General features: G+C 34.6%; 1 non-coding gene across 2 annotated transcripts; it reads right to left on the bottom strand.

Moving 5' to 3' along the window:
- Positions 1 to 3108: 3108 nt before the first annotated feature.
- LOC114283620 (uncharacterized) lies at positions 3109 to 7878 on the bottom strand. 2 transcript variants are annotated; one of them, XR_014361658.1, is made up of 5 exons: positions 7588 to 7878; positions 7414 to 7497; positions 5154 to 5288; positions 4825 to 5075; positions 3109 to 4729 (listed from the first exon to the last, which is right to left on the bottom strand). It is a non-coding gene; the product is annotated as an uncharacterized LOC114283620 (transcript). The 2 variants fall into 2 exon arrangements; XR_014361657.1 differs by having other exon boundaries at positions 4825 to 5062.
- Positions 7879 to 11986: the final 4108 nt, after the last annotated feature.

The following is an 11986-nucleotide window of genomic DNA, read 5'->3' as shown; positions in this document are numbered from 1 at the left end:
CTGTTTTATTAAGTTTTCTTTATTTATTTGCAATCTCTGCCTTTTCTCCGCTTTGCTTGAGGCTTTATATCTAAAGAAAAATCTAGAAATTGGATACTCTATGTTCTGATCTATTTCTCCTCATAATGTGTATTGATCAGGTGCAAGCTTGGATTTGAGGAACATATATCTCCATGGTAACAAATTAGAACTCGACTGGTACCTTGTACAGTGGTGAACACCAGTATTGTAAATTTTGACTTTACTAGCATTTTATCTGGATTGTATATTTTTCATAAAAGAACTTTTTCCAAGTTTTTAGTTGTAATAACTTTCACATATGGCTCCAATTTTGAGACTCAAATGGAATGCCTGATTAAACTACAATGCTATATTGTCTAAATTCTTGTCATTGCTATTCCTAGAGTGCTTAACATTGCACTTTTATGTTTCTTGTTTTTTTTTTTTTTTTTTTTTTTTTTTTTTTTGCGACCGTAACAAGATGGTCGCCAAAAATCATGTGTTGTTCTTTGTTTTTTGCGACGGCAAAATAGCGGTCGTAAATAATTTGCGACCGTTGCTTTGCCGTCGCAAAAAGTATTTGCCACCCCCACATTCACGACCCCCATTTGCCGTCGCATGAGCCGTCGCAAAAAGTCTTTTGCGACTGTTTTTTTATTATTTGCGACGGTTTACAACGGTCGCAAAAAGTGTTTTTTTTAGTAGTGTACCAGTCCCGGAACAAGATCGCTAAGTGCAAGGATCAAAGATCTAGGACGCCTATATGATAACATCTCGGCCTAGATGATACACATCTCGGCCTAGGTGATGCACACCTCGGCCTAGATGATGACATCTCGGCCAATATGCCTAGGTGACGGGGGAGGTCAACCAAGGTGGTTCCAAGATGGTCCTAAGTGTAAGAGGTTCAAAGGTGTGACCTAGGCTTGAGATGACTTAGGCTTAACATGACCTAGGCTTGACATAACCTAGGCTTAACATGACCTAGGCTTAACACACCAAGCAAGGAACAAAACATGCATATAATACTTAGGCAAAACATGTTAGCACAAAACAAGACAAGAACCTTTACCTAGGCAAAACGAATCAAAGTATGCAGGCACAAACTTAACTAGGCAAAATCATATAAACGCATATGAGCATGACTAAGACAGAGTGAGGGTTGTTACAAAAAGGCAGGGCGTTACAGCAAAAGATAAGAATTGAAGATAAGAACGAACAACTCCAGCCATTAAAGACACGCCACCTGTCTTCAATTATGTTTCATTATAAGCCAAGAATGGCTATTTAAGGGCAAGTCTCACCTTTGTTGAGACACAAGTTTTCTTTTACGCTTTCTGTCTCTTTCTCTTGTAAAAATTTCCTACGTTTTATGATATATCAATTATGTGTGGAGCAACTCTCTTGTTTTGGGTCTGCTACTATATTATAAGTATTTTATAATGTTTTATGTCTGCAAATACTTTATCTGAATTGCATATATTATTAGATTGGCATAAAGAAAGATTAGCTATTTTGTTAACTCTGCAACAAATACCCACTGTACAATCTTTGATTGAAGAACTCCATAAATTAATAACTTTAACAATAGAATCTCTGCAAGAGGAGATTATTCGTTTGGCCTTGATCAACAACCCCTTCCGTCGTAATTACACAAACATGAGATCATATATGTATTAATTTGTAATTATTATACTATTCATATGAACAGTAATATTCTTGGATTTGTGCTAATTAGGGACATGAATCATATATTTGTAAGTGAGACGTCACTCAAGTTGCGTTTGGGGTTTTGCCATTATTGGATTGAATTCCTGTACGGTGTGTATCTCTTATAAGTCGTTGACAGACGTGCTTATAAATATACGGTTAACACACCATTAAAAGTTATCCTTTAATGTAATTTACTTTAGGATATAATTATAATTAAAAAAAAAAGAGACATTTACACAAAAGTTCTAATTTATAAATTTATACTCCATTAAATCCTAACTAAAATTTTTTGGACTTTCAAGTCTCATTAAATTTTTAGTAGTTAAAATTACCCTTCAAATAATGATTGTTCATCATTTATAATTATCTATAAATGAACATGAAGATTTGACATTTATTTTGATTTGCAAAACTTTAAAACATCAACTTTCAAATTGAAAAAACTAAAAACAATTTATGTGCAAAAAAAAAAACCTAATATCTGCTTTTGAAAAAACCAATTTTTTTTTGTATAAAATTGAAAGTTTTGTATCTATAAAGGAGCATGATGATGGAATATTAATGTGCAAAATTGGAAAAGAAAATTGATAATATTCTCATTTTTAAAATTGGAAAAAACTGGTAATGTTCTCAATTTTATTGGATTGTTGAATCAAACCAATAAGTAGAAGGACAAAAACGTTTAATCTCATACTCTGGTTTTATATCAGTTAATTAAACAATTATTTAGAACATTGCTATGTAAAATTGATAATATTCTCAATTTTACTATATAAGACTCATTAGTTCAAAAAATCTTAGATAAAACCTGAACTACTATAACATTTGTAAATAAAACTTTTAAATAATTAACTCAAAAAAAAAAAAAAAGTGAACATTGTAGGATCCAAAGAAATTAGATAAGTGCTAATAACAACCCTCAAAATATATTGACTAAAAATTGCAAATTGTCCTTTTCACTCTTTGGCCTTCAATTATCATTTACTGAATTGAGAGTTCATTCCTCTCTTTTCCATTTTATGTGAGGATTAAATGGACAAAAAACCAGAGAGAGAGACCAGTGTCAAATATGAAATACATTTCAAGCTCTATACTTCCCATATTAAACAAAGTATCTGCTATGATGTCATAGTCTTCTCAAAAATATTAGAGACCACAATAAAGTTTTCAAAAATTTTATATGATATAAAACTGACACCCCTGTCAGTATTATATAAAAATTTTAATAATTTTTTTAAAATCCCTAGCATCACTCTAGGTTCCCACTACCCATTATGTACTATTCCTTTCTATTCAAATTTTTTTAGGGGGTTAATTCCATTCAACTAACTGAAACTACCACTGTTGTTGCCAAAAGTGAAATGCATATATATCATTCATTTGACACAAATGAAATGAAAGTTCAAAGACATAATCAATTCTCATTTCTCAACTCTCTAGATGCAATTCAAAATTTTCTATTCCTCAAAATCTTGTCAGCTTGATCAAATGACAAGTGCGTAACACCACAAAAATTCAAACGCCCTAAATCTCGCCTATCCATTTCTAACAATTTCAGAGAATTTCTAACCAAAGGAAAGAATGCTTCAGGCTTAGTACTAAATGGCTGAAAAACAACGAACAATCCTCGCATATCAGCTCCAAACTGACTGGTGCCCTTGTCAGAGAATCTATAATCACTAGTGAATATGCTGCCAAAAATGAATCGGTCAAGCCCATCTGTGACGCTTCTCCACAAATCCGAAAGTCCTTTGGATTGAGACTGGCATTAATTATACAAAGCGGACTTCTCAAAGTATCCAACGCTTCAAGAATGTCAACGGATACAGAAAAATCTGACTTCTGTGGCTCTATGTAGACCATCATCATCCTCCTCTTGCTTGAAGCATTCCTTGCTCTGGACATACTCCTTGGTAAGAGGCTCAAATTGACGAAGACGATCACCAATTATTTCCATTAGCAAATTTGTCTCCAGATCAGCCAAGCTCTTTATTTCTTCCCAAAGAAGTGAGAATTATCATTCATATCATCCTTTACAGAGATGATTTTTATCAATTTCAGCAATTTTCATCTACAGAAAATCAACATCGTCGCTCCATTCTTGTAGTTTAGATTCACAGTATCAAGCAGCATTGATCACCGCACATAGTTTCAGCAAGGAGTCATCCTTGCAGTAAGTAGAGAGGAATTCAATTTCCTCGTACTGCAAAAGCGGTAATTTTAAAAGGTACAAGACAAGTTTAGCTGCAGTTGATCTGATGAATTGGGTCCTTGCCAAAATGCCTGGTAAAGTTTTGCAACGCTCGATCATTTCCCAAGCAAGTTAGCACAGATTCTCCCCACTATAAAGAAGAAACCGCTCAGTTGTCGTGTCAACAGCAGATCCAATTTCGTTTTTCGTGTCAACCAACCACGCCCTCTCATGCTTCGATTCTTCTTTTAGTTTCATTCTCCCAACCTTGAGCTCTATTTTGGCCCAAATTTTGAGCCAATCAGGCCTATCAGAAAATAATGAGAACACAGATAAGCCTCTTGACGATCCTTCAAGCATTTCAGAGTCCTCCGTGAAGAGATAAGCTTCTGAATTTACAAATGACATCATCTGTCTGTCAAAATTAACCATAAGGTCGATTAAATGAAGCCATGAAGAAATCATCTCCGATTTTTCCTTTTTCTCTTTGTATCTTTTGACGAGAACAGAGAGAACTCACTTTGCTAAAAATGAAGAAAGTGTTTGGACCATTACGGATATCCAAGCTTCTTTACCACTCAAGCTCACCAGTTTTGCTCTATCAATGAGAGGCTGCAAAACATCATCCACTCCGCCAACAAAATCTTTGGTAATCTTGGACACAAGAGCGAAGATAAACTCAGGCTGATCAACCCATTTCGAGAAGTGATATTCTGACCGTGACGCAATAGGAGAAACCAGTTCATCAATGGCCCAAAGCCCTGTATTCAGCTTCTTTTTTCCCAAAAGGCCAAGCTGTCGCTCTTCCCTCCGTGTCTGCAAATGCTGCAAAGCACAAAGTTCTAGAAAACTCTCAGAATAGGCCTTCTGTTTGTCTACTTGCATCAAAACTAATGGATTTGGAAGGATAGAGATCTTGCCACTTTCTATTTTTGACATAAAAACTTTTGGTGGCCACCGTAGAGATGAAAGAAGAGCTCGGTGATCTGCAAGAACTTGTTGCCGGAGCAAATTCAATGTTTTGTCTACTCTAGAATCCAGAGATTTCATAAGATGGAACCACTGAGGTCGGAACTTCACAGGACTGACCAACAAATCCTCAATTCAATTCATGGATCTTACAGCTTGAAAGAACTTTTCTTGCCTCGATCCTGGGTCCTGCATTCAATGACTACACTAAAATTTTCTGTGCAGTCCCATCTTTGATCTAACTATGCAATATGTATTCTTAATAAAGAAAAAATAATACCGAATAATGTCATTACTGTTGAAACTGACGGAGTTGATCAATTTGAAGCGAGTATATTTCCCCTTTTTTGATTCACAACAGAGAAAACTGCATCTTCAAGATCTCCAACCATTGCTTCTAACTGTTGAGTGGTATCTGAAATCTTAGATGGGTTAGTAAAGATTTGCCTGGTAAGTTAAGAAAAATGAGAGCAAGTACATGATTTGCATAACATCTATGATTTGGTTGAGCAAGACCAAGATCAAACTAAAGCCACTGAGCATAAAAAAAACTCTCACTGCATGTTCCAAGGAAAAATGTATTGCAAGAAAGAAGCAATTTTGGTGGGCACATACAGAAATGACAATATAGATTAGACAGCTTTTTTACAATGATGAATGTACGTGAGAAATTTTGAGTTGAGGATCTAACAAGCATTGACACAAACATGTGACACGACACATACACACTTATAAAAAAAAAATCAAAAGATATAGGGCATAACAAGTAGGGACACACACAAAAGATATACTTTCATAAATTTATTGTATGTCATATATAAGGATAAACAATTATATGTCATGTATTGAACATTTAACTAAAAGATAATAACAACATGCAGCAATACTAATTTCTATAGTCTAAAGGAGAAGAATATGTAGATTCCAAAATGTTTTATTCAAACTTGTAATGTGTTTCATGTGTGTCTAAATGATAGACACATGTTCCTCAAGTGTCTTAAGCGTGACCGAGTCTAGAAAATTTTAAATAATAGTAGCACATATTTGGACATGCTAGGTGTCAAGAAGTGTCCAATGAGTAATGTGTAATATTGGTGTCTAACATTCTTAGAAGTGTTTGTGCTTCTTAGTTGAGGATTACTTGGCCTAAGAACAATTTGCAAACTCAGAATTCGTTCAAATATATCATTAGCAAATATACAACAATATACACATATAATAATAGTGTTAAAACAAATAAGAAGTATCCGATGAAAAGTATCAAACTCATATTCCACACCCTCGTCCAAGTGTCAGGGGTCCGACATGGGTATTTGATTTATTTTAAAGACTCCACATAACCTAGCACACAATCATGTAAAATATCACTCACTTAAACATGGAATGGAAAAATAGTAAAACAACTAATCCATGATCAAGAAAGTCAAACATTTCATTTGCAAATTCTATGGCAAAATTTTGTAACTTCACCAATAACTAATGAATTTTGGGTGAAGCAATCATTTTCTAAATCAGTTTGCTTGATGAAAATTTTGAGATTAACTTGTTCAAGACATTTCAAGAATTTTGTTATAATGAATGAATAATCATTACAGTTTATCTGCTACAAAAAATATAATAATAAACAATTCACACTAATACCCAAGTGATTTACAGTTTGGAAAGCATTTTCTAAAACATGGAACATCTTCGTTCTAAAACTCTGAATTTAGTGATTCAAAGCATGCCAATATTTTTTCTTGTTTCTTTATTTCCTTAAACATTTCCTGAGGAGGAAATGAATCAAATATAATGAACTACTAACTAAGAAAGCTGGAATTTTGGCAAGACATATTAAAGAAATGGACCACAATGCTCCTAGAGATGTGTTGAAAAAAACTAAAGTATATTTCATTGGATGTCTAATTGTGAAAAGAAAATTACCCTAGAATAATCTTAAATTCTCCTAATGTAATCTATAGAAATTTTAGTCTTATTGTACCACATTTTAGATTTACAACATGTGATATACCAAGTTTTTTATTCTCATTCCACTCACTGGAACAATCCATGTTCCAAGTAACATAAGTTTATCTAGTCTAAAATAATGCAAAGACATTCATATGAAACTGGTCTCATGCTACATTGATGAATGGGCAAACTACGAAATTTATGAAATGGATGTGTCCACAAAATGTGTAATGTCAAATCGAGAACTAACAATGAAAGAATACTTGAGAAATTTACAGTAGCACCAAATTTTAAATTTTTTATTTTTTATTTTTTATTTTAAAGAAGAAACATTTAAGTCAGTAGTCAGTCCACTGAAGCAAACCCATCAATCAAAAAGACAAACCAAGAAAAGTTCATATTTTGGCATTGTATATCCCAACCATGGTGATTTGTGTATTCTTAAGAACCAAAATTCAAGAATCAGAGAGACTGATTGATGTCACAACAACCAAATTTATATATTAGCATATATACATAGAAGATAAAAAGCATAGATTAATAAAAAATTATATATGTAAAATAAGCAAAGCAACAAATCCAAAACTCACTAGCATATCTGCGAATATTTTCAACTCGGCTCAATTCCATTGCAAGCTGAGGCGAATCCTCGCTCATCATCTTCTGAATCTCATCTGCAAAATCAAACCCAAAAATTAAAACAACAGAGTATGGTAAGAAAGAAGCCTTTCAATCAAATGGGGGTTTCAGTGAGTAGTACTGACATGGGGACATTGTTGTTAGATTGAGCTTGTGGAGAGTGGATTTAGCTGCAATTGATCGAGAAATCCATGAGATTATGAGCTTGGCTAGGTTTTGGTGTAGGTGTTGGGGATGAGCGGCTAATTCAGCACACTCTCTGCTCAAATGAAAATGAAAATGCCGATGATGATGATGAACTTTGATTGTTCTGGAGAGTGGTGGCGAAATGGTGATCCAGATACCCTAAAAGGCGTGGCGTGGGGATAGCTCACTGTGATTCGGCAACACCATTGCCAACATTACCAAAAGAGAGGCTACTCCACACTAGGCCTACCTACCTTTTGTTTTTTTTGTTTGGGGGGGGGGGGGGGGGGGGGGGGGGGGTAACTACCGTCATTGTCATTACATTACCAAAAGAGAGGCTACTCGACGCTAGGCCTACCTACTAAGGCTCCGTTTGCCGGGGTTTTTGAGCGGAATATTAAAAAAAAAAAGGGCAAATTATATATACCTTCTTCAAAGTTTGTCTAAATTATAGATACTCCTGAGATTTGAGAAATTACAAATACCCCCTGAATGCTATATTTACATAAGAAATTAGGGGTAATTTGTTATGAAATATAAACTTCGGAGGGCAAATTGTTATGAAAATACAAACCTCGGGGGGCGGGATGTAATTTTCGAAACTTCAGGGGGTATCTGTAATTTAGCTAAACTTCAAGGGAGGTATATGTAATTTACCCAAAAAAAATTTAGGCCAAGTTTGGAAATTTGTAAAAAAACTAAAAAGTTAAAAAGTTAACACTATTCACCAAAAGTCAATAATTACGGCTAGGGGTGTACATAATACCGCCGAAACTGCTGAAACCGCCAAAACCGCACCGAACCGCACCGCCAAGGCAAATTCGTTATTATTTGTCAATCGAACCGCCGGTTTTTGGTAAGAAAAATGGCAAATTCTAGTGACACTTTTATCAATCCGCCGGTTTCTATTTTTCTTCCAAACCGCACCGACCCGCACCGCTATTAAGTCATGTTTTATAGGATTCTAAAAATTCTTTTTTACTTAAGTTTGCTTGTTGTTCTATACCTTAGAATATAGTATTACATTACTGTTTGAGGGGAATTTTATGTATTGTATTTGATCATTGTAGCTTCCACAGATGCTTGTAATGAATTGATGGCATAGTCGTTGATATTATCATGTTGTTGCTACACTTGCTGCATCAGAAGAATGCTTCGCAAGATGCTTAACATCACGATATCTCTCGTCTTTTTTTTACTCTTTGATTTAAGTTTTGTAATTTGAATTATATTTTTTATAAACCGCCAATCCGCCCGAACCGCCAAGGCAAATCTGTCATTATTTGCCAACCGAACCGCCGGTTTTTTATAAGAAAAATGGCAAATTCTAGTGACACTTTTATCAATCCGCCACCCGCCATACGGTTTCTATTTTTCTCTCAAACCGCACCGACCCGCACCGCGCACACCCCTAATTACGGCTGCACAACCCCCAATTCGAATTTTTCCTTACAAATCAATTTTTTCAATTTTTTATTACACATTTTTCATAAAAAGTCAAAAAGTTAACCCAAACATCCATATTTCCAACCTCAATTTTTTAGTCTAAAAAGACAAAAAGTGCACTTATTTAGGACACCCCAAACAATCCTTAAATTTTTTTTTTTCCAATATTCCGCTCAAAAGCCCTTGCAAACGGAGCCTTAGTAGGTAGGCCTAGCGTGGAGTAGCCTCTCCTCTCCCCCCCCCCCCAAACAAATTTGTGATGGAGACTAAATTTTTTTTCCCAATATTCCGCTCAAAAGCCCTTGCAAACGGAGGCTTAGTAGGTAGGCCTAGCGTGGAGTAGCCTCTCTTTTGGTAATGTAATGACATTGACGGTAGTCTACATCCATGATTGATGGTTGGTGGCAATGGTGTTGATTCCTTCCCCCCTCCGTCAAAACTAAGCCTAATTTGAGAAATAAGATACAAAAAAGACTTAATATGGAGCAACCACCCCCCCTCCCCTTCCCCAACAAATTTGTGATGGAGACTAATTTTTTTTTTCCAATATTCCGCTCAAAAGCCCTTGCAAACAGAGCCTTAGTAGGTAGGCCTAGCGTGGAGTAGCCTCTTTCCCCCTTCCCCCCCAAAAAATTTGTGATGGAGACTAAATACCCCAACAAATTTGTGATGGAGACTAAATTTTTTTTCCCAATATTCCGCTCAAAAGCCCTTGCAAACGGAGCCTTAGTAGGTAGGCCTAGCGTGGTGTAGCCTCTCTTTTGGTAATATAATGACATTGACGGTAGTCTACATCCATGATTGATGGTTGGTGGCAATGGTGTTGATTCCTTCCCCCACTCCGTCAAAACTAATCCTAATTTGAGAAATAAGATATAAAAAAGACTTAATATGGAGCAACTACCCCCCCTCCCCTCCCTCAACAAATTTGTGATGGAGACTAATTTTTTTTTTTTCCAATATTCCGCTCAAAAGCCCTTGCAAACGGAGCCTTAGTAGGTAGGCCTAGCGTGGAGTAGCCTCTTTCCCCCTTTCCCCCCAAAAAAATTTGTGATGGAGACTAAATACCCCAACAAATTTGTGATGGAGACTAAATTTTTTTTCCCCAATATTCCGCTCAAAAGCCCTTGCAAACGGAGCCTTAGTAGGTAGGCCTAGTGTGGAGTAGCCTCTCTTTTGGTAATGTAATGACATTGACGGTAGTCTACATTCATGATTGATGGTTGGTGGCAATGGTGTTGATTCCTCTCCCCTCCGTCAAAACTAAGCCTAATTTGAGAAATAAGATACAAAAAAAACTTAGGCCAAGTTTGGGAAGACTAAAAAAGTGCACTTTTTGTCTTTTTGGATTAAAAATTTGAGGTTGAAAATATAGATGTTTGGGTTAACTTTTTTACTTTTTATTGAAATATGTGTAATAAAAAATTGTAAAAATTGATTTGTAGGGAAAAATTTGAATTGGGAGTTGTGCAGCCGTAATTGTTGACTTTTGGTGAATAGTGTTAACTTTTTAACTTTTTGAGTAACTTTTTGACTTTTTGACTTTTTTGGAAGTACCCAAACTTGACCTTAGTCTCCATCACAAATTTGTTGGGGGGAGGGGGGGTGGTTGCTCCATATTAAGTCTTTTTTGTATCCTATTTCTCAAATTAGGCTTAGTTTTGACGGATTTTTTAAATTAGGCTAAAGCGTTATTATAAATCGCGCTTTCACTGTTTGGAGCCCAAAACTTGATGAATAGTGAAGGTGCTATTGTGAATCGCGATTTTAATTAAGAAAACGCTGTTTGGAATAGCGATTTTAAGGTAAATTTTTTTCTTGAATAAAACGTTATTATAAATAGCGCTTTATTTGTGGATTTGTTTTTTTGAAGAAAACCTGGGGGGAGGGGGTTTCCCATATTAAACCTCTTGTGCATCCTATTTCTCAAACTAGGCATAGTTTTGACGGATTTTCTAAACTAGGCTAAAGCACTATTACAAATCGCGCTTTTACTGTTTGGAGCCCAAAACTTGATGAATAGTGAAGGTGCTATTGTGAATCGCGATTTTAATTAAGAAAACGCTATTTGGAATAGCGATTTTAAGGTAATTTTTTTCTGAATAAATCGCTATTTTAAATAGCGTTTTTTTGAAGAAAACGCTATTTAAAATAGCGATTTTACTGTGCATTAAAAAAACACTATTCGTAATAGCGTTCTCACTGTTAAAAAAACTCTTTCAGCGTTCATTTATTTCTTGGTAAGCAGATTATTTTTTAATATTTTATTTTTTTTCTTGTTGTCATTGTTTTGGTGATAATGTGATTCATAAAATTTTTTTGCCTTTACTAAAGCTATTGTCATGTTAAAATTTGTTTTTTTTTTCTTTTGTTTTTGTTTTGGTTTAGAAGGTGTAATTCAGAAATTTTACATAATATGGGAAAAATCCCTTTTCATATATTAATTTTACATAATATTTTTCATATATATAATTTTTAAGTCATATTCATTTAGATATTATTAAGGCAATCATGTTCATTTACAAAAGTTATGGTTTCACTGTTCACTATTGTAAGCATGGATTAAAACCACACTTTCACTGTTCATTTAAATTAGATTTAATTTTTTTTTGTAAATATTTTTTTTCTGTTGTCATTGTTTTGGTGATAATGTAATTCATAAATTTTGTTTGGCTTTACTGAAGCCGTTCTCATGTTAAATTTTTTATTTTTTCTTTTGTCTTTATTTTGGTTTAGAAAATGTAATTAAAAAAATTTTTTGGTCTTTACTAAAGCCGTTTTCATGTAAATTTTTTTTGTTTATTGTTTTGTGTTTGATTTGGGTTAGAAGGTGATAATGTAATTAATAATTTTTTTTTTTGCTTTACTAAAGTCGTTTTCATGTAAATTTTT

This window comes from Camellia sinensis, chromosome 2, assembly GCF_055761805.1.
Source record: "Camellia sinensis isolate YWXY chromosome 2, ASM5576180v1, whole genome shotgun sequence".
Classification (NCBI taxonomy): domain Eukaryota; kingdom Viridiplantae; phylum Streptophyta; class Magnoliopsida; order Ericales; family Theaceae; genus Camellia; species Camellia sinensis.
Note: the sequence above shows the minus strand (reverse complement) of the source record. Positions and strands in the feature narration are given on the sequence as shown.